The following is a 21,234-nucleotide window of genomic DNA, read 5'->3' as shown; positions in this document are numbered from 1 at the left end:
ACCGTAGGTCTTCTTCTCATTCCCAGGTGGCTTCATCCTCGGTATGGTGGCTCCATTGAACTTTGCAGAACTTGATAACCTTGATGCGTGTGACTCGGCTGGCAAACTCGAGAATCTTCAATGGTTTCTCCTCGTAAGTTAAATCGCTATCCAACTAAATCGCTTCCAGTGGCACTGTATCTCTTACAGGAATATTGGCCATATCTGTGTGGCACTTCTTCAACTGGGAAACATGGAACACATCAGGAACTCCTGACAATCCTTCTCGCAATTCCAACCTATAAACAACTTCTCCCATACGCTCCAAAACTATATATGGTCCCACAAAACATGGTGATAACTTTCCCTTAACTCCAAAATGCTTAACACCTCGAAGTGGGGACACACAAAGATAAACTTTGTCTCCAACTTCATGAATTGTCTCGTTGCGTTTTGAATTCGCATAACTCTTCTGCTTGGACTAGGCTACCTTGAGTCTATCGCGAATAAACTTAACCTTCTCTTCAGACTCCTTAATCAAATCCCGTCCAAACAACTGATGGTCTCCAACTTCATCCCATAACAACGGTATCCTGCACCTCCTTCCGTACAAGGCTTCGATAGGGGCCAACTTCAAACTGGCTTGATAGCTATTATTGTAAGATACCTCTGCATACGGCAAATTGTCGTCCCAACTAGATCCATAATCTAGCGCACAAGCTCTCAACAAGTCCTCTAAAATCTGATTGACTCTCCCGGTCTGTCCATATGTCTTAGGCTGAAAGGTTGTACTAAACTCTAGCCTGGTACCCAACGTTTCATGCAACTGATTCTAGAACTATGAGGTAAACTGGGTTCCTCTATCTGATATAATGGTCCTCGGAACTCCATGCAGACATACGATCCTGGTCATGTATATCTTTGCCAACTTAGCACTGGTGTAAGCGGTCTTTACTGGGATGAAATGAGCTACCTTCGTCAAACGATCGACTATAACCCAAATCGAGTCATAGCCTGAACGAGTCCTGGGCAATCCCGTTATAAAATCCATTCCTAGGTTGTCCCACTTCCATTCGGGTATCTGCAATGGTTGTAGCAAACCTGCTGGCTTCTGATGCTCCGCCTTCACTCTCTGAAATACATCACAAACTGCTACATACTCCGCAATATCGTTCTTCATTCCGGTCCACCAGAAACTGTCCTTCAAATTCAGATACATCTTGGTATTTCCTGGGTGAATCGAATACGGTGAATCGTGGGCCTCCTGCAGAATCAACTTCCTGATCTCGGGGTCATTAGGCACATATACGCGATCCTCAACCATAAGGTATCGTGCTCATCCTCACGAAATCCTTTAGCCTTTCCTTTGCTCATCCTTTCCTTTATCTTGGCAATCTCTTTGTCAGTCTTCTGGGCTTCTCTAATCTTATCCATCAGGGTAGACTGAATCTCCAATGCTAGTACATAACCTCTCGAAACTATTTCCAACCATAGCTCGCGAAGATCTTCTGCTAACTCCTCAGGTAATCCTCTGGTCATGAGTGTATTGACATGACTTTTGCGACTCAACGCATCGACTACTACATTAGGCTTTCCGAGATGATAGTGCAACCTCATATCAAAATCCTTGATGAGCTCCAAACATCTCCTTGGTCTAAGATTCAACTCCTTCTGTGTGAAAGTATACTTCAAACTCTTGTGATTTGTGTACACCTCACAGTGGTTTCCGGTGAGAAAATGTCTCCACTTTTTCAACACATGCACTACGGCTGCTAACTCCAAATCATGGGTAGCATAGTTCAACTCATGGGGTTTAAGCTGTCCTGAGGCATCCGAAACAACTCTTCCCTCCTGCATCAACACTGCTCCAAGTCCTCGACGAGAAGCGTCGCAATACACTTGATAATCCTTGCGTTGATCGGGGAGAATCAGCAGTGGGGCTGTAACCAAGCGTTTCTTCAACTCCCGAAAACCGGCTTCACATTCCTCAGTCCATTTGAACTTGGTGTCCTTCAACAACTCCGTCATGGGCTTTGCAATCTTAGAGAAATTCTCAATGAATCTCCGGTAGTATCCTGCGAGTCCAAGAAAACTCCAGATCTCTCCAACTGACGTGGGTGGTTCCCAATTAGTCACTGTGACAACTTTGGTGGGGTCTACTGCTATTCCTTCTTCGGATATAACATGTCCAAGGAAACCAACTTCCTTCAACCAAAACTAACACTTGCTGAACTTCGCATATAACTGATGTTCTCGGAGTTTCCCATGTACCAAACACAAATGCTCCTTATGCTCCTCTTCATTCTTCGAGTAGACCAGAATATCATCAATGAACACCACGACGAACTTATCCAAAAACTCCATAAACACCTTGTTCATCATGTTCATGAAATAGGCAGGTGCGTTAGTGAGACCAAATGACATAACGGTATACTCATATAGCCCATACCTTGTGGTAAAAGCTGTCTTAGGTATATCCTGCTCTCAAACCTTTAGCTGGTGGTATCGTGATCGCAGATCGATCTTGAAGAATAATTTAGCTCCTTGCAATTGGTCAAACAAATCATTGATCATTTGCAGTGGATACTTGTTCTTCATTTCCACTTCATTCAATCCTCGATAATCCACTACCATTCTCAACGATCCATCCTTGTTCTCCACTAGAAGCACTTGTGATCCCCAAGGTGACGAACTTGGGCGAATATAGCCTCTATCCAGTAACTCCTTAATCTATTTCTTAATTGTTTCCGAATCCTTTGCGGGCATCCGATACGGTCTCTTAGATATTGGCCCTGTGCCTGGCAAAAGCTCAATCAAAAACTCAATGTCTCTGTCTGGTGGCATGCCTGGCAACTCCTTTGGGAATACATCAGGGAAATCCTTCACCACTAGTACTTCCTCCTGTACAACTCCTGATAAGGAATTTACTAGAGTTCTCTTCGGCACATGCCGGGATACATACTTAATCCTTCTTCCTTCTGGGCTGGTGAGAAAAATCGACTTACTGGCGCAGTCAATGTTCCCTCCATACTTCAATAACCAATGCATACCTAATATTACATCCAGTCCTTGTGACTCCAATACTATTAGGTCTGAGGGGAACACGTAGTTACCAATCCTTAATGGTAACAGATCACACCATAGGCTAGCCATGTACTCTGCTCCTGGCGAGGTTACTAACATGGGTGACCTAAGGGCTTGGGTTGGCAGGTTATACTTATCCAGTATCGAAAAGAACGATTGCAGTAAATGACCTAACCAAAAACTTACCTAGTACTGAATCGGGTTGCGCTTCAACCTCCTCCATGCTAGCATGGTTCACTTGTCCCCTGTTGAAAGGGTTGGGCTTATTCCCAGAGCTTCCATTGCCATTTCCATTCTTTGCTTTAGGACACTCCATGGCGTAATGTCCATTATTCCCGCACTAAAAACAACTAATGTGACTTAGATCCTTCTTGGCGGGCGTTGCTGGGTTGGAACGGTTCTGTCCGTTGCTTCCTCCATTCCCATTCCCATTCTTGGGGCCATTATGATTATGCAAACTCCCTCCATTGGAATGATGGCCTCCATGGTTATTGTCGTGGTTTTCTCACGGCAGATTTCCTAGTGAAAGGACTTAATGATGGAGCCATCGCACCTTGGTGGCGACTCAAAGGGGTTTGAGTGGAAGAGGGACTCGGTTTTACCCAGGTTCGGCCCCTCGTGGTGAGGTAAAAGCCTATGTCCTTCTAGTGTTGTATTGATGATGTTTCGATTACAAGGAGGGCGTAACTCGCCTGACCTAGCTCTCGATGATTTCTAACCTGACCTCCCCTCTCCAGGGGCTCGCCTTTATATACAGGTCGAGGCCCTAGGGTTTACAAGAGTCCTTGCCATAACACAAGTCGTGATTCCTTTAGTTTCTAAATCGCCGTGCTTTCCAAGACTCGAAGACTCCCTGATGACTTATCCTCCATGTAGATCTTGAACCGCCATCCAGCTCCTGGGCCTTCTCGGCCAAAGCTTGAACCGCCAAAGTATGAGTCGCCCACTTGGTGACCCGGCCCAACTAGGGCGGGTCACATGGCAGATAATATCCCCAACATTAGGCCCCATATTGACTTGAACCTGTTCACGCCAATAAACTTTTACCTACTTTAGGAACGACTCATTCCACCTTTCTCGTGCACCATACGCTTAAGCCGCCATCCACCATGGAAATACCCAAGTCGCCGAACCGTTTACGGTGACGTCACCTTATCCCTTTAATTCCAGAAAATGATGACGCAATCCCCAACGGATCTCTCGGCGCAAATATCCCGAAAATATTGGAGCCATAAGTGCGAATCTTTAATTTGCCCCCTTCGGTTCCTGCGCGAGGCGCCTTGATCCCCGCACCTGACCTATTAAATAGGCTCGAGAATGGGGGCAGAGGGAATCTTTGCCCATTCTTCTTCTGTTTCTTCTTCTTCCTCGAAGCCACACAAGGAACTCCGCCGCCGCCCGACGAGCTCCATCGTCGCCCGAGGGTCTCCGCCGTCGGCCACTGCGTCCGTCGCATCGTCGAGCTAAACGGGCACACCATCTCCACCGCGGGTCTGTACAATCGCCTCCGGACGTTGTTTAACAGGTTAGTCTTCCACCATTACGAACAGATCCGAGCCTTTCAACGTTCGCCATTCGCTGCGCCCTAGAACTCCTTGAACTCCTCGGCGTTTGCCAATCGATCCAATGTGGTAGCTTAGCATATTAGCACCGACCACATCTCCAATCCATTTAATTTCGGTTTAGAGAACCAAGAGGGCTTTGGTTAAATCACCCCTGCCGTAGTTGCTTTCAACCGTGATCTGTTTCACTTTATCCAGGTTTTCTCCGTTATTTTACCTTGCTCGCACATCCCCGTTGCATTGCTTGCTATGTAGAAGACTGTTTGTAGATTCATGCCTCGTCATTTTTCTGCATGTTTTTGATGCCCTGAGGTACCTCCTGTGAGTAATGGGAAATTCCTAAATCGCCCTCGTGCCCAAACCTGGTCCCTTGTTGGCCAGTTAATAGATTCTCCCAACCACTCGACAAGCGTTTTGGCGGGTTAACTTACCCATGACCTTTTCCTCTGTAGCTATGGGTACCGTTTTTAAGGCCGACTGGCTCCCGACCAAAATTGACGACACCTTCCTCGAGCAGTGCGTAAATACATGGAACCTTGACCCGTAGGAAGTCATTGGATGACGATCTGGACTAGGCGACGAAATTCCCAACTCGGCCGAAGGGGAAATAGTTGTTTATGCTGACCACCTCGAACGAGGGTTTTAGCAGCCAGGGTCAAAGTTCCTCAGAGATGCTATGTTTTTTATGAACATCTGCCTACAAGACCTGGGCCCCAACTCGATCAGCAACATGTGCTAATTCCAGGTATTCTGTGAAGCTTACCTACGAATGGAACCGTCGGTCACTTTGTTTTGGTATTTCTTCCACCTGAATCGCCAGACCGAGTTCTCCAATGGCCCTAGCTTAGAACTTGGAGGGGTTAATGTTCAACAACGCAAGGACAGTCCATTCCCATCACTCGCCATGCCCAGCCACCCCAAAGGCTGGGCCGAGTCTTGGTTTTATTATCGGGACACTTCTCCTCTGGGTGAGAACAAACTCCTAGGCTACAGGAAGGAGCGTCTGCCCACAAACTTCAAACTTCCTGACAAGCTCACCGAAGAAGATGAATCAGATTTCATTCGAGTGCTATCCGAGTTACGATCTTTAACAAACATTGGTCTTACTGGAGTTGATCTGATCCGCTGCTGGGTGGAATGGCACATCCTTCCCTTGAGTCGCCTAGACGGCTTGATGTGCAAGTTTGCTGGTACTTTGAACCATCCTCAATGCTACTTCCACATAGCACTCACAGAGGAAGACATTGTGAGCATCATCAAGAAGCAAACCGGCGAGCCTTTGGCCAAATGTAGCCAAATAGGGCTTAGGCCATTTTGCAAGATTAACCCGGCTCCTAAGGTAAATAATTTGGCCCGCCCTTGGTTCACTCTTTCCAACTTACCCGGATTCTGACTTGCATAATGATAATTCCACCTCAGAAGGGCGACCGATTCTGGTCACGAAGGCCGAAGAAGCTTGCCCTGAAGCAAACCAAATCGCCTCCTAAAAAGAAGTCCAAGGGTAAAAACCAAGCCGCTGTCGCCAAATCGTCTGATGTGGACGAATCCCAAGTCGGCGAAGCGTCTTCAGAGGTAAAATTTTATCCTTTTTGTCTTGACGCACTTTTACTCTAATTTGTGCTTATATCTCTGCATTTCCATGTATAGAATGATGATAACGAAAGCCAGGATGACGCCGTAGAGGTAATTTCCATTTCTTCCGACTCAACTTCTCCTTCGCCTAAGTCGGCCAGGCGAGTTTGTGGGAAAGTTCCCATGTCTCACCCGAATGCTTGTCTAGACCCTAATTTCCTCTTGAAGAAGTCGCAACACACTTCCTTTCGGAAAACTCGAAGCCACTCAGTGGATTTGATGTTCGGGTTACCAATAAAAACCCCTACCAAGAAACGGCGAAAGGAGGTACCCTCTATCAATTTCTACCTTTGTTTTCTATTGGATCACACTTGTAACTCGCTCATATTTTGAGATATTACTTTTGCAGACTTTCCCCCCTTCATCGGGCTACTCAGTGATGTCGGCCCTTCCGCCAATGATTCGCGTACAATGGTAAGTCCTTATAATACTTATGTCTTTCCTGATGATAATGATGCTTGCTTTAAACATGACCCTATTTTTCTTAGAGCGCAAGCAAAGAAGAGGAAAACCGGCGGCCCAACTTCCACTCCTTCTGCCCCACAGCTTAAAGAAGACCCAGCACCGGCTCATGTTGACCCGACAAAAGATATACTGATGACCGAATTGACCTTCCAAGTTCTCCCAAGGAAGGCATGGAAACAACCAACCCGCCAAGTCCGTTGAAGGCGGCTGAAGATCCTGATGTTGTGGTCATTACTAGTACTGTCTTCTCTAAGCCGGCTTCAGCAATCTTATCACAGCATGTATCAACATCGTCCCATCCTTCCACCAGACATGAGATCTCCAAGGCCAAACTTCCTCAATATGAAAAACTTGAGTTTGATGAACTCTGCTCCGGCTTCGCAAGTCGCCTAGAAACAAGTTATGAAATGGAGAAGAACCTACTCCATATGATGAAGAATAAACATGAGGTACGCCTTAATGCATACCCTCCTCATTAGCCCCCAAGGCCCGGGTCATCTTATTGAAAGATGAGCCGGGTCTTGCGTTAGAAAATCTTCCGACCTGTAACCCATAAGGGTCGGGTCATCTTTTGAAAGATGAGCCAGGTCTTGACTTAGAAAAAATCTTCGACCTATAACCCCCAAGGGCCGGGTCATATTTTGAAAGATGAGCCGGGTCTTGATGTAGAAAAAATCTTCGACCTGTAACCCCCAAGGGCCGGGTTATCTTTTGAAAGATGATCCGGGTCTTGATGTATAAAAAATCTTTGACCCGTAACCCCCAAGGGTCGGGTCATCTATTGAAAGATGAGTCGGGTCTTGCTTGTGGTATAATTTTGTTTTTTTTTTAAATTATACATTAGCCCCCAAGTGTCAGGGATGTTGCTTGCAACAATTCTGAGACTTGTCCCTCCAAAATATGTTGACAGGAATCTATAGCCCAAGCCGAGTCAACGTTGGGCGACTTAAAGAAAAGTTTAGCCGACCAGCAAGACGCGCGGGCTCAAGCAGAAGAAAAATAACAGGAAATCTTAGCTAATATGGAAAAGCTGAAAGCCGCCGACAAGAAATCTCAAGTTGATCAAGCCACCACGCTAAAGCGAGCTGAAACGACTGAAACAAAATTGGGAGCGATGCAACAAGAACTGGCCGGTTTAAAGAAACATATTTCCAGCATGACACGGACCATCTTTGGTAAGAAGGAATTCCTGGTTTCGTATCTCTAAAATAAAAAATTAGTGTGAAAAAAACAAAGTACGAACCATCATTTGTCTTTCTCACGCAGGCCCGAGAGCCGCCAACCTTCAGGACGACTGCATCTTGAAGTTAAAGGCGATTTACACACTGACTGAGCAGCTGTGTACTGGGAGCATGCTGATCATGAAGGCAGTGATGGGCACCAAGGAACCAATCACATGAATCAAAAAGATGCTTGGATGCTTATCCACCCTTCCGCCTCAGATAGGTGAGCTAACCCGATCAGCCGCCCGGAAGGGGCGCTGGCTACCTTGTGTCGGTGTTTGGCGTATGCTCCAGAACTGAAGCCCGAAGAGGTAGCAGCAGGCTTCCCACAGCTCAAGGATGACGAGTCAGAGTTTACTCAAGATGATTATCATTGCGTCGTCAAGGAATCACGCTCGGCGGCGACTCAGCTAGCAGCAAGTTTGGATTTATCAAAGTACCAAGCCACTTATGATGACAAGAACAAGAAAGTAAACCCGCCTGCATTTGTGACAACCAGCTTAACTCCTCGTCGATCCAAGAACCTTTTGATTTGGAGTCGGATCTCTCGGCATTCTTGAACGATGAAGACGAATTTGCCGCTCTATCCAAGTGTAATTGGGTACTTCGCGATTTACAACTTGAAGTCGGCCACAGCTCGAGGCAAGTTGACCCGGAGGCACCAGCAGAATAGACCCTACTGATTTGGCCATCTGAGCCATGTAATAGGTCATTGTAGAAAACAATCCTTTGCTTATGTCTGTTGTGGAACTCTTCTGTGACCTTTGAAAAAACCTTGTGCCGCCCTTGGAGTGCCATGATGCTTGACCCGCCATGTCAGTAAAGATTCGATCACCAACCTGTTTGGCTAGCAAAAGCATATATCAAACCATCTCAATGAGTAATGGATGATGATAAATAATAACCGACTCAAGGTGTCTTGGCAAATTGTATGAAGAAACCCGGCTCAACGAGACACGGCGAGTCTCATAGATCTGTGAAACCTTATGGCAGTGCCAGGAAGGTGATAGTAAGAATTTCGTTGGCTCGTTCAACTCGCGACAGGATAGGACGAGTTAGAAAAACTCAAGTGCTACCCAAAGGAGAGTTTTTGTGCAAAAAAGATCAAGTATTTAGACCGGCTGATCAGGCGCGAGTCAAGCTTCGGTGAAGCAGGTTCAATGAACCAATGGTTTCTCTATTTTCCATGTGGGGCACTAGCCGGTACCATGCATATTTTAACCAAGGTGAGTTCAGGGTCCAAATAGCGGATTGACTCGCCAAGAGTTCATGGTTCCATATGGCGATTTGGCCAACACACAGTCCAGTATAACCATTTTTAGTGCGGTAATTTTTCGCTAGCCAAATGGGTAGTTAGGCTGATCTCAGTGAGAGGAAGCCCCCAAGTGACCTATGATTAGGGGAAAGACTGGTCATAGGATTGTAGAAGCGTATACGCTCTTACCACAAAACGACTTGGGAGCTGATAGCCCCCAAGTAAGCCGGCCTAATCCTAAGAATCATATAAGGTGCCCATGTTTGAATCGTGCGCTTGTAGCGACTTGATCCTCTTTGGCTTATCGATACCCAGTGTTGTAATAAGTGCAGCATGGCGACTTATGCTCTCTGGTATTGATAGCGTCCATGCTTGGGTGACTTGTTGAAGGACAATAAAGATCCATGCTTTCAAGAAGATGAAGTGGCAGGAAAACCCAAAATTCGTGGGTATCGACTTTATTGCTTTATATAAACAAAGGACTTACAATTTCCAAAGATGGGAGAGAAAGGAAAAAGGGGAGCCAATAGCTCAAGTGTAGTAAGGCCGCACATGGGCTATGTTCCAGGGGCGAGTTGACTTAGCCTCCGTCGTTGGCCGATCAGGCCGAAGATCCACCAAATAGTATGACCCATTGCGAAGATTTTTGTTGATGACAAACGGTCCTTCCCATGGCGGTGACAACTTATGCATGCTAGTGCGATCTTGGATCAACCGGAGCACTAAGTCGCCCTCTTGAAAAGCTCGGCTCTTGACCCGGAGGCTATTATAACGCCGCAAGTCTTGCTGATAGATAGTCGATCGGGAGGCAGCCAACTCGCGTGCTTCCTCCAAAGCATCCAAAGAATCTTGATGTGCCAACTCATTATCCTACTCCACATAAGCGGCGACTCGGGGCGAGTCATGCCTAATGTCACCGGGAAGAACGGCTTCTACTCCGTATACCAAGAAGAAAGGAGTAAAACCCATAGAACGATTCGGGGTGGTTCGAATGCTCCATAATACCGAAGGCAACTCCTCAACCCAACACCCTGGGGTGCGTTCCAGGGGAAACATAAGTCGGGGTTTGATTCCCCGCAGCACTTCCTGATTCGCCCGTTCTGCCTGCCCATTAGATTGTGGACGAGCAACCGCAAACACATCAAGCCGAATATGCTCCCGGTTGCAAAACTCCTGCATCGCCCCTTGTGATAAGTTGGTACCTTTATCAGTGATAATGCTGTGTGGGTATCCAAACCGGGATATCAATTTTTTCAAGAATTTGATGGCCGTTTCCGCGTCACAGCTGCCAACAGGCTCTGCTTCGACCCACTTGGTGAATTTATCGACCGCCACCAGTAGATGAGTCTTTTTATTGGATGACATCTTAAAGGGACCAACCATATCTAACCCCCAGACCGCAAAAGGCCAAGTGATGGGGATCATCCTTAATTATTGAGCCAGCACATGAACCTGTTGTCCAAAACATTGACAGCCATCACATTGACGAACTATCTCTTCTGCATCCGCATGAGCCGTCAACCAAAAGAACCCATGCCGGAACTCCTTGGAAACCAGGGAACGTGACCCGGCGTGATGCCCGCAATCTCCTGCATGGATCTCGTTGAGAATTATGCACCCTTCATCAGAAGAAACGCATCTTTGAAATACCCCAGAAGTACTTAGTTTGTATAACTCGCCGTTGATGACGACAATGGACTTGCTCCGACGAACGATTTGATGGGCCAACACCTCATCCGAAGGTAACTCGCCTCCCGTGAGGTACGCCAAGTAAGGAAGAACCCAATCCGGCATAGCACGTAGAGCTGCCACAAACTGAGACTCGGGATCTGGTATCGCCAGTTCCTCTTCTGAAGGCAACCTCACAGAAGGATTATGCAGAATATCCACAAAGACATTAGGAGGAACCGGCTTACGTTGCGAGCCGAGACGCGAGAGGGCATCAGCTGCTTCATTAAGTCGCCAGTCGATATGATCGACTTGATAACCATGGAAATCCCATGTACCTGAAACTTGTTGTGCCACCATTAGGGGGTCCCGGGAATCCCATGTACATGAAGCTTGTTGTGCCACCAGATCGGAATCGCCCAAGCAGCTGACGCGTGTGAGGTTCATCTCATTGGCTAGTCCAAACCATGAAGTAGGGCTTCGTACTCTGCAGCGTTATTGGTACACGGGAACATGAGTTGGAGAACATAACAGAACTTGTCTCCCTAGGGTGAAATCATCACCACGCCAGCCCCCGAGCCCTCCAATTGCCTAGACCCGTCAAAGTAGATGGTCCAGTACGTGAGATCAAGCCTGTCTTCGGGAATCTGTAACTCAGTCCAATCATTGATGAAATCGACCAATGCCTGGGACTTGATAGCCGTGCGAGGCGTATACCGCACGTGGTGTGGCCCGAGCTCAATTCCCACTTGGCGATTCGTCCCGTTGCTTCTCGGTTCTGGATGATATCCCCAAGAGGAGCGGAGCTAACCACCATGATAGGATATTCTTGTAAACAATGTTTTAGCTTCTGACTCACCATAAACATCCCATAAACCAACTTCTGCCAATGTGGATAACGTTGTTTGGAGAGGATTAGAACCTCGCTGATAAAATACACCGAGCGTTGTACCGGGTATTCCTTTCCTTCTTCCTTCTGTTGAACAACCACTGCCATGCTCACCGTCTTGGTATTCGTCGCGATGTACAAAAGCATAGGCTCCTTTTCAGTCAGGGCGGCCAGAACCGGTGGGTTGACCAGTTGCTGCTTCAGGGCTTCAAAAGCTTTGTTGGCCTCGTCCGTCCAAACAAACCGATCAGCTTTCTTAAGCAACTGATAGAGGGGAATGGCTTTCTCCCCCAGGCAGCTTATAAAGCGACTCAAGGCCGCAATACGACCTGCCATGCGTTGGACTTGATTAATATTCGCTAGTTTCCCAAGCGAGGTGATTGCTTCGATTTTGTACGGGTTGGCCTCAATGCCGCGTTCTGACACCAGAAAACCTAAAAGCTTTCCTGTAGGAACACCAAAGACACATTTGGTGGGATTAAGCTTCATCTGATACACAAGCAGATTGTCAAAGGTTTCCTTGAGATCCTCCAAGAGCGTCTCCTTCTTGCGAGATTTAACGATGATGTCATCAACGTAAGCATGGACGTTGCGTCCGATTTGGCCGTGGAGACACTTTTGGATACAACGCTGGTAAGTCGCCCCAGCGCTCTTGAGCCCAAACGGCATGGATACATAGGAAAAAGCCCCAAATGGGGTTATGAAGGCCGTCTTCTCGTGATCTTCCACAGCTATCTTGATCTGGTGATATCCGGAGTAGGCGTCCAAGAAACACAAACGCTCGCATCCCGCAACCGAGTCAATGATTTGATGAATGAGGGGAAGGGCGAAAGGATATTTTGGGCAAGCTTTGTTGAGGTCGGTGTAGTCGAAGCACATGCGAAAAGTGTCGTTCTTCTTGAGCACCAGGACCGGGTTAGCCAACCATCTAGGGTGGAAGACCTCAATGATGAATCCGGCGGCCAAAAGACGGGCGACTTCTTCTCCGATCGCCTTGCGTCGCTCCTCATTAAATCTGCGAAGATATTGCTGAATCGTCTTTGCTTTAGGGTCAACATTAAGATGGTGCTCAGCGAATTCTCTCGGTACACCAGGCATGTCAGAAGGTTTCCATGCGAAGATGTCCCGATTCTCACTGATGAATTCGATGAGCGCGCTTTCCTATTTGGGATCCAGACCCGCCCCGATAGTGAACTGCTTGGACGAGTCGCCAGGAGTGAAGTCCACCATCTTAGTGTCATCCGTCGGCTTAAACTTGAGGAGCGGCTCAACATCAGTTGTTGGCTTCTTGAGAGGCGACATATCCGACAGGTCAACATTGGCTTGGTGATACTTGAGCTCTTCCGCGGCGCAAGCGATTTCTGCGTAAGCCGCATCTCCTTCCTCACACTCCTTTGCTATCCTCCTGTCACCATCGACCGTGATGGGTCCCTTAGGGCCAGGCATCTTGAGTTTAAGGTAGACATAGCAGGGGCGAGCCATGAACCAGGCGTAAGTCGGCCGCCCGAACAATGCATGATAAGGGCTCTTCAGCTTGACCACCTCAAATATAAGCGACTCGCTCCTGTAATTGGATGTTGTACCAAAAGCCTCGTTAAGTTTGACTCGCCCAATTGGGTATGCCGACTTATACGGAACGATACCATGGAAAACCGTGGTTGACGGGATTAGGTCCTTCTGCAAGAGGTTCATCCTTCGAAAGGTGTTGAAATATAATATGTTGATGCTGCTGCCACCATCCATAAGAACCTTTGAAAGGGTATATCCCCCGACTTGGGGGGCCACGACCAATGCCAAGTCACCGGGGTTGTCAATTCTGGGCGGGTGATCCTCCCTACTCCAAGAGATAGTTTGCTCACACCAATGGAGGTACCTGGAGAGCGCCGGCTCGGACACGCTATATGTCCTGTGCTTCACCTTCTTGTCTCGCTTACAGGCACTGGTGGTGAATACATGGTATTGTCCGCTGTTTAATTGCTTGGGATTGCTGCGGAATCCGCCATTATTATCTTGCCCTTGGGAGCCCCCTGCGGGGGTGGCTTCTGAAACACTCCGGGCGGGTTATACCACTGCTGGTTATGCACCGGGAACTGGCCACTCCTTGGTTGCGAGCCACCCTGGGGTCCTGGTTTGGGAAAGCCGCCAAACGGGTTCTGACGTTGATTAGGCGCACCGAACTGTTCCTGCCGTTGGCTCTGGTCGCCGGCTTGGCCTTTCTTGAGTGCCTCCGCCCGAAATTCCTACATCACGTAGCAGTCTTCCCAAGAGTGGGTCGCTGGTCCTTCTGTCATGGTGTGATGCGGGCAGGGGTCCTTAAGTATCTCGTTATAATTGCGCGGCTTCTTGCCACTGTAACCCATCTTCTTCTGGCGCTGGTTGCCATTGTTAGCGTTCGTATTGGCGACGAAGTCCGTGGGTCCTTCCTGCTGCCTTCTCTTGCCATTTCCACCATGATTATGGTGGGCGCGTCCTTGAAACTGGGAGTGATTCTTGGATGACTCGCCTTTCCTTGGCGGGTTGGCCTTCCTACTGTCCTCTCCTGGATCTTTGGTATCGTTCGCTTCAGCGTACCGAGTGAGGGTATCCATCAATTCGCCCATATCCTGGACCTTGCGCTTGAGTCGCCCCAGCTTCTGTACGAGGGGCTCGTAGTGGCAGTTTTGCTCTAGAATTAGCATGGCCTGGGCCGCCGTGATGCCGTCCGACGAGTGGATGAGTTCTGCAACCCGCCGCGTCCAATGATGAGCCGACTCGTCAGGCCGCTAAATGCAATGATGTAAGTCGACGATCGTCATTGGGCATTTGCAAGTTCCTCGAAAGTTTTTGATGAAATGCTCCTTCAGTTCAGCCCAAGTCTGGATGGAGTTGGGTGGCAGGTTTTTCAACCAAGTGCGCACCGTTCCTTCCAGCATCATTGTGAAGTACCTGGTACAGGCCGCTTCACTCACGTCGAGCATGTCCATCACGAGGTCATAACTCTCAACCCACAATGCCGGCTCAAGATCCGGGGTGTAGTTGGGCACCTTCCTTGGACCTTTGAAGTCCTTCGGCATTCGCTTGTTGTGCAGGGCAATGGACAAACACGGCACCCCGACGTGCCTGCCACCTCCGCTGAGTGACGCTGGGTGGGTTTGGATCTGGCCTTGATGATCCTGGCCCGTCGCACCAACGGTGTTGCGGGCGGGAGGGTCCCGATGGTCGGGCGGGTTACCCTGAGGTAGGTGCCGCAGTCCGCTAGTTACGGCGGGTGGGTCCTCCGGCCGACTTCTGGTGCGGCTCGTCTGGGGGGTGGAGTGCAGCCGGTCGAGGCTGTGTGAGAATTGCACGTTCTAGACCACCGCCGTTTTCAACATCTCAATGGCATTTCTTGCTTCTATTTCAGTCGGGGTGTTTCCATAAATTGGAAGGGACTCCAAGTGGCGAGTCGCTGCGAGCACATTGTCCATGGGGTTGGAAAAGTGGCCCTGAGGCGTATGGAAACGGGGTACGCGATCATCCGCTGGCTGAGGCGGTGGGTTTGGTGGCTGAGCCGGCCCTCCCTCTGGAACGGTTCCCGTCCCGGGGGTACGCGGAGTGTTGAAAAGGCGGGTAGGGTTCAGATCAGGGGCAAACTCCCCTGGTGCCTCCTCGGATGGACAGCGTCGGACACGCGCTGTTGTCTTTCAAGTCACAAGTTCTCAGTGTTTAAGTGGGCCGTCTCCACGGTGATCTGAGCTTGCTGGGTCGCAATCCTGGCGGCTTCTGCCTCTGCATCTCGCTAGGCCTTCGCCATCTCATCTCGCAGCTTTGCCAACTCGGCGTTGATCGTTCCCTGGTTTTCTGCCATCACGGGGGTTGCCATGAGCCTCGTTATCTCCAGCGACAGGTCCACCAGGACCTCAGCTAGGCTTTTGGATGGGCCGCCAGCCTCGTTATTGCCTGCAGGGTTTTGCTGGGACTGTGTTGCCCCCGCCATGTATATGGCGATCTGACGGCGGGTCCGGTCGAGGACTTCAGGATCCATCGCCAGCGACAGATCTTTGAGGCGGCCTTCATGCAGGGACTGGATCGAATCTGTGTCGCCCATGGATGACTCCTCGTCAGAGTTGACTGGTGTGGCCTCCCGATTCGCCGACCGCTCTGGCTCATCAGATCCCTGCGTTAAGCCGACGGAAACTGGGTGCGTCGGGCTTTGTGGCACGACGGGACGGACATACCTGGCTGGCTCGACGGTGTCAGTGAAGATGTCCGGCTCGGGCATGGGTGCTCTGACCATGCCGATGAAGATGTTGACCTTGCCGAAGGGGACTTTGTAGCCGGATTTGATCGAATCGGCCTCGGGTTCCCACAGCGAGTTGTCGATGTAGTACTTTCCGCGGCGCCTCCGGGTCATGAGCCCAACCGCGTAGCTCCCTGACCCTGGTAGGGCTCCCTACGAGAACTCAACTCCACCGTGCGTAGGCCCCACGATGGGCGCCAACTGTCGTGGTTTTCTCACGGCAGATGTCCTAGTGAAAGGACTTAATGATGGAGCCATCGCACCTTGGTGGCGACTCAAAGGGGTTTGAGTGGAAGCGGGACTCTGCTTTACCCAGGTTCGCACCCTCGTGGTGAGGTAAAAGCCTACGTCCTGGTTGTGTTGTATTGATGATGTTTCGATTACAAGGAGGGCGTAACTCGCCTGACCTAGCTCTCGATGATTTCTAACCTGACCTCCCCTCTCCAGGGGCTCGCCTTTATATACAGGTCGAGGCCCTAGGGTTTACAAGAGTCCTTGCCATAACACAAGTCGTGATTCCTTTAATCTCTAAATCGCCGTGCTTTCCAAGACTCGAAGACTCCCTGATGACTTATCCTCCATGTAGATCTTGAACCGCCATCCAGCTCCTGGGCCTTCTAGGCCAAACCTTGAACCACCAAAGTATGAGTCGCCCACTTGGTGACCGGCCCAACTAGGGCGGGTCACATGGCAGATAATATCCACAACAGTTATGGTGAATGTGTCCTCCCGAGTTCGGGGTAAAACGGGGCCTCTGCTGAGCTCCTGATTTGTACTTCCCTTGTCCATACTTCCTCCTGCAGTTGTCAATCTGCTGCTGCTTCCCTTCAATCATGAGAGCTCTATCTACCAACTCTTGGTAGTTGTTGAAGGTTGCCACCATCAACTGCATGCTTAGCTCATCATTTAGTCCTTCCAGGAACTTCTCCTTCTTAGTGGCATCTGTAGCAACGTCATCCGGGGCATAACGTGCTAACTTACTAAAATCCTCCACATACTAGCCCACTGTGCGTCCTCCTTGGCACAAGTTGCGAAACTCACGCTTCTTCATGGCCATAACTCCTGCTGAAACATGGGCGGTGCGAATAGCCTGCTGAAACTAGTCCCATGTGACAGTGTCGATGGGGTAAGTGACTTTAAAATTCTCCCACCATGATGATGCGGGTCCATCTAGCTGATGTGCGGTAGAACGCACTCTCTCCACATCTATGCATCCTGCAGTGGTCAACTCCCTTCCAATCTTGTGGAGCCAATCATCTGCAACAATCGGCTCGGTGCTACTAGAGAACACCGACAGATTTAGCCTTAAGAAACGGGCTAAGTGATCAACAGGTAGTGGTGGTGGTGGTGGGTAGTTGTTCTTCCCCTGGTTCTGATTCTGGACTAGTAGCTGCATCAGGGTATTCTGCTGCTAGATCAACTGAGTGAGCTCCGGTGGGAAAGAAAATCCGGGGTCACATCTCACGCGCATCTGATGGGTTTAGAAAAGATGAGAAAACAGAATAGAATGAGGTCTAAAGAGAAAACACTACCGATATGCACATGAGACAAACACAATCATATCACTTCAATCAATTCAAACAAGGGCATACAAATAGTCTAACTATCGTTACAAAAGTGCTCGGACTATACTATGTACATGGGAAATACTACTGTTGATATGGTGGTCGACTAGAAGTTTTGATCGATGGAGGACTCCATTATATCTGCTCCAGCTTCATCAACGTAGTCATCATCTCTATCGTCAGAGTCTGAGTCGGTGTCGTCGATGATGATGTAGTTCTCCGGACAAGTGGAATCGTCTTCATCTCCACTTGGCGCGGGGTCTACCATGAATAATTCTAGCTTCCCTGTCAAATCTTCAATCTTCTCCACAAGTATCTTTATCTCCCCTTGTATCCATCGCATGTAGATTTGAGTTCTTCCTCCAGCTCCGTAATCCTGGTCCTTTCCTTCTTCAAATCATTCATGCCAGTGCACATTTGGTCCTCCTGGCGTCGAATGTGTTGGTTTAACTCCTGGATGAAAGCTGCAATGGATCTGTACCCTTGGTGCTGATCATCTCCCATTGCTCGTCTCGGTGCCCACAAATCTGGTAGATAGTATCCTTGAGATCCTTGTGGTAAACTTCTCCAATGCGTCCCATGGTGACGTGGGCTGCCATGCTCTTTCCTAGACTCCAGGTTGGTGCATCAAAGGAAAACTCTATGGGCTCAGTGACTGGCATGAACGTCCTTCCTGGAAATTGAACTCGAATCTTCCAATGCTCCTCTTCTGGTAAAGTGGCGATGTAGGTCCTGGTGAAGCTTGGTATTCCGATGTTCAGGTACCTAGTAACTTCCTTCAAGTGTCTTCCAAAAGGTGTATCTTCATCCGGTTGTGTGAACTTGTTCTTTGCATCCACCATCCTATAGAGAAGAAAGGGGACAGGAGTCAGAAATGGGAAGAGAGGAGTGACCTATGGTTTTAGCTTAGTGGTCGTGTCCTACAGTCAACTTGGCTCTGGTACCATCTTGTAGCGACAAGACCTCAAACAGTCCAGTCTCTATGCATTTGTGTCATCCCTGGATCGGTAATGCTGACACGCACAGTACTTGAGGATTTATAACAGAGTTTCAGTCACACCCTTATTACATCGAATGTCTCAAAAGAGAACTTATTACAATAATATGGCTTAAGGGCATCTAAAACATTAACAGCGGAAGGCTTGGAAGATAAAGTGAGACCATCAACTCCAACGGCATAGCTGAGTGAAAGACAACGACCTATGGCACCTTACTCGACGTCTTAAAAGTCTGCAACACGAAATGTTGCATCCCGAAACGGGTCAGCACATGGAATATGCTGGCAATGTAACACATAGATTAATGAACGGAATAAATGCTATTTCTACATGCATATATGGCTGGTGGAAAGCTCTATGGTTAACAGTTTTGCATAAAGCCAATCTTTATCCTACAACAACGGAATAAGTTTTATTTAACTATCATAGTTGTTGTTAAACATTGAGAAGGTTCCTCCAACTCAATCCCAATTAAGCATCATCATTAAACCCAACAAATTTATTTAGGGTGATGAGATCAACATGATAATCCAAGAATTAGATACTCAAGATGTCTATAACCGGGCACACGGCTAACCATGATTAGTTTGTACAATCTGTAGAGGTTTGCGCACTTTTCCCACAAGACTCCAATACATCCATGGTCGGAGAATCGAGGCATAGTCTTTCTGAAGCATTAGCTCTCTACTGTGGGTAGACCGTACCACCTACAACCCACTACATCTGCTAGTCTACCGCTTCAAGAGCTTCACGCAACTTACTCAACTATGCCAGATGTGGCTGCACACGGAAGATTCTAGAATGAATAATCTTATGATCCCTTTGAGCCTGGGTGGCGGACCGTAGGATGATCATACGGTTACTCCGGGATGTCCTAGAACAACACTGGATTTCTCCAGGTGCCCTGACAACCACTGGGTACCCCAGGGTGCCTCAAGAAATCCACCCAGATCTGTATTTAAGTAGCCACCTTAAGTGAACCATTAATTAACAATACTCACATATGTCATGGATACACTCACCCAATCCATGTCTACGAGCATAGCATAGCAATAAGCAAAACATAGAAGTAACTCCTAAAGATTTGATAATAAATAGGAGAATAGGTTCAACTCATCATCTACTTCCCAAAACCCACACGTTAATCAGATCCTAACCATGCAATGTTTGAGTGTTGATCTAATGCAATTAAACTGGGTAGTAAAGAGGTATGATCAAAGTGTTACTTGCCTTGCTGATGATCCGCAAAACCTAGAGACTCGTAGTAGCATGCTTCGCACTCCGGGTACTCTATCGTAAACAAACAATAACATACATAAGCACTCAAACTAGAAGCACGGGTAAAACTCAAATAAGAGATCTAACCAGAAAGTTCAATTGAAGAACTCCGGTTTGCAAAAAGAATCAAAACAAACGAAGCAACGAAACTCAAACTACAAAAGAAACAAGATTCGTTTACTAATTTGGACCATAGTCAAATTTTACAATCCAAAAATCTTGTTCAAGTTCGTTAAACAGAAAGAGGGTTTCGAGACGAAGATTTGGACGTTTGAATCACCTGATTCCGATAAACGAGCGAAAAGATAAACTAAAACGAAAATCACGGCAGAAATCGCGATTGGAAATAATCGCGGAAAATCCCTGGAAAAAGAAAAACTGACGAATAGGCTAACGAACGAACATTCGCTGTGTGCGGATAACGGATGAACATCGTTCGTTAAAACGAACGTACGTACGAACATACGCTAATTAAATAAACCGGGAATAAAATAACTAAACCTATCTAAAAATAAATCTACGGCTTTTTTTAAAACGGCTACCTCATGGCGGGGTCGGCGGCGAGGCGACGGGGCGGCGGGGCGCCCCGTCGCGGCGAGGCGGCACGGCGGCGGGGCGGCGAGGCGGCACGGCGACGGGGCGGCGAGGCGGCACGGCGACGGGGCGGCGGGGCAGCTGGGGCGGCTATGGTTTCCGGGGCGCCTCGGCTGGGCTTATAAAGGCCGACGACATAGAGTCCCGGTCGGACACGACCCGTTTAAATGGTTTGACTTTTTTTTAAATAATTCCGACGCGTAGAAGATAAAAAAAAAGAAATACCAAACGAACTCCAAAAATCCTGAAATAAATTTTCCTCGTCCTCTAAAAATATGACACACAAGGTGAACATTTATTTGGGCCTCTAATTCAATTTTAAAAAAATGCATTTTTTTTCCTAATTCAAATAAAATAGCAATAAAACTCTGAGTAAAATTCTTATTTGATTTTCATATTTTTCCACCAATATTTTTTTATTTTGGGGAAGTCATTTTATGCCCTCTCTTTTATTTTATATTTAGCAATATTTGAAGAGAAAATAATTAAAACCAAATGATCCTCTTTTCCAAATTTGGGAAAACTCAATTATGAAAATAGCGAAATCATCAACGCTTTGTGTGGGTCCTTGAGTCGCGTAGAATTTCTAGGGTCAACCAAGAATGCAATAAAATATGATATGCAATGATGATCTAATGCATAACATTCCAATTTGAAAATTTGGGATGTTACAGAGATGCACATCTACGAGAGGAGAGATTGTATCCACCTACCCTTGTAGATCATTTAGCGGAAACGTAAAAGAACGCGGTTGATGTAGTTGAACATCTTCGCGATCCAATAA

Source organism: Hordeum vulgare, chromosome 5H (genome assembly GCF_904849725.1).
Source record: "Hordeum vulgare subsp. vulgare chromosome 5H, MorexV3_pseudomolecules_assembly, whole genome shotgun sequence".
NCBI classification, from domain to species: Eukaryota; Viridiplantae; Streptophyta; class Magnoliopsida; order Poales; family Poaceae; genus Hordeum; species Hordeum vulgare.
The sequence above is the reverse complement of the archived record's forward strand: the minus strand, read 5'-3'. Positions refer to the sequence as shown.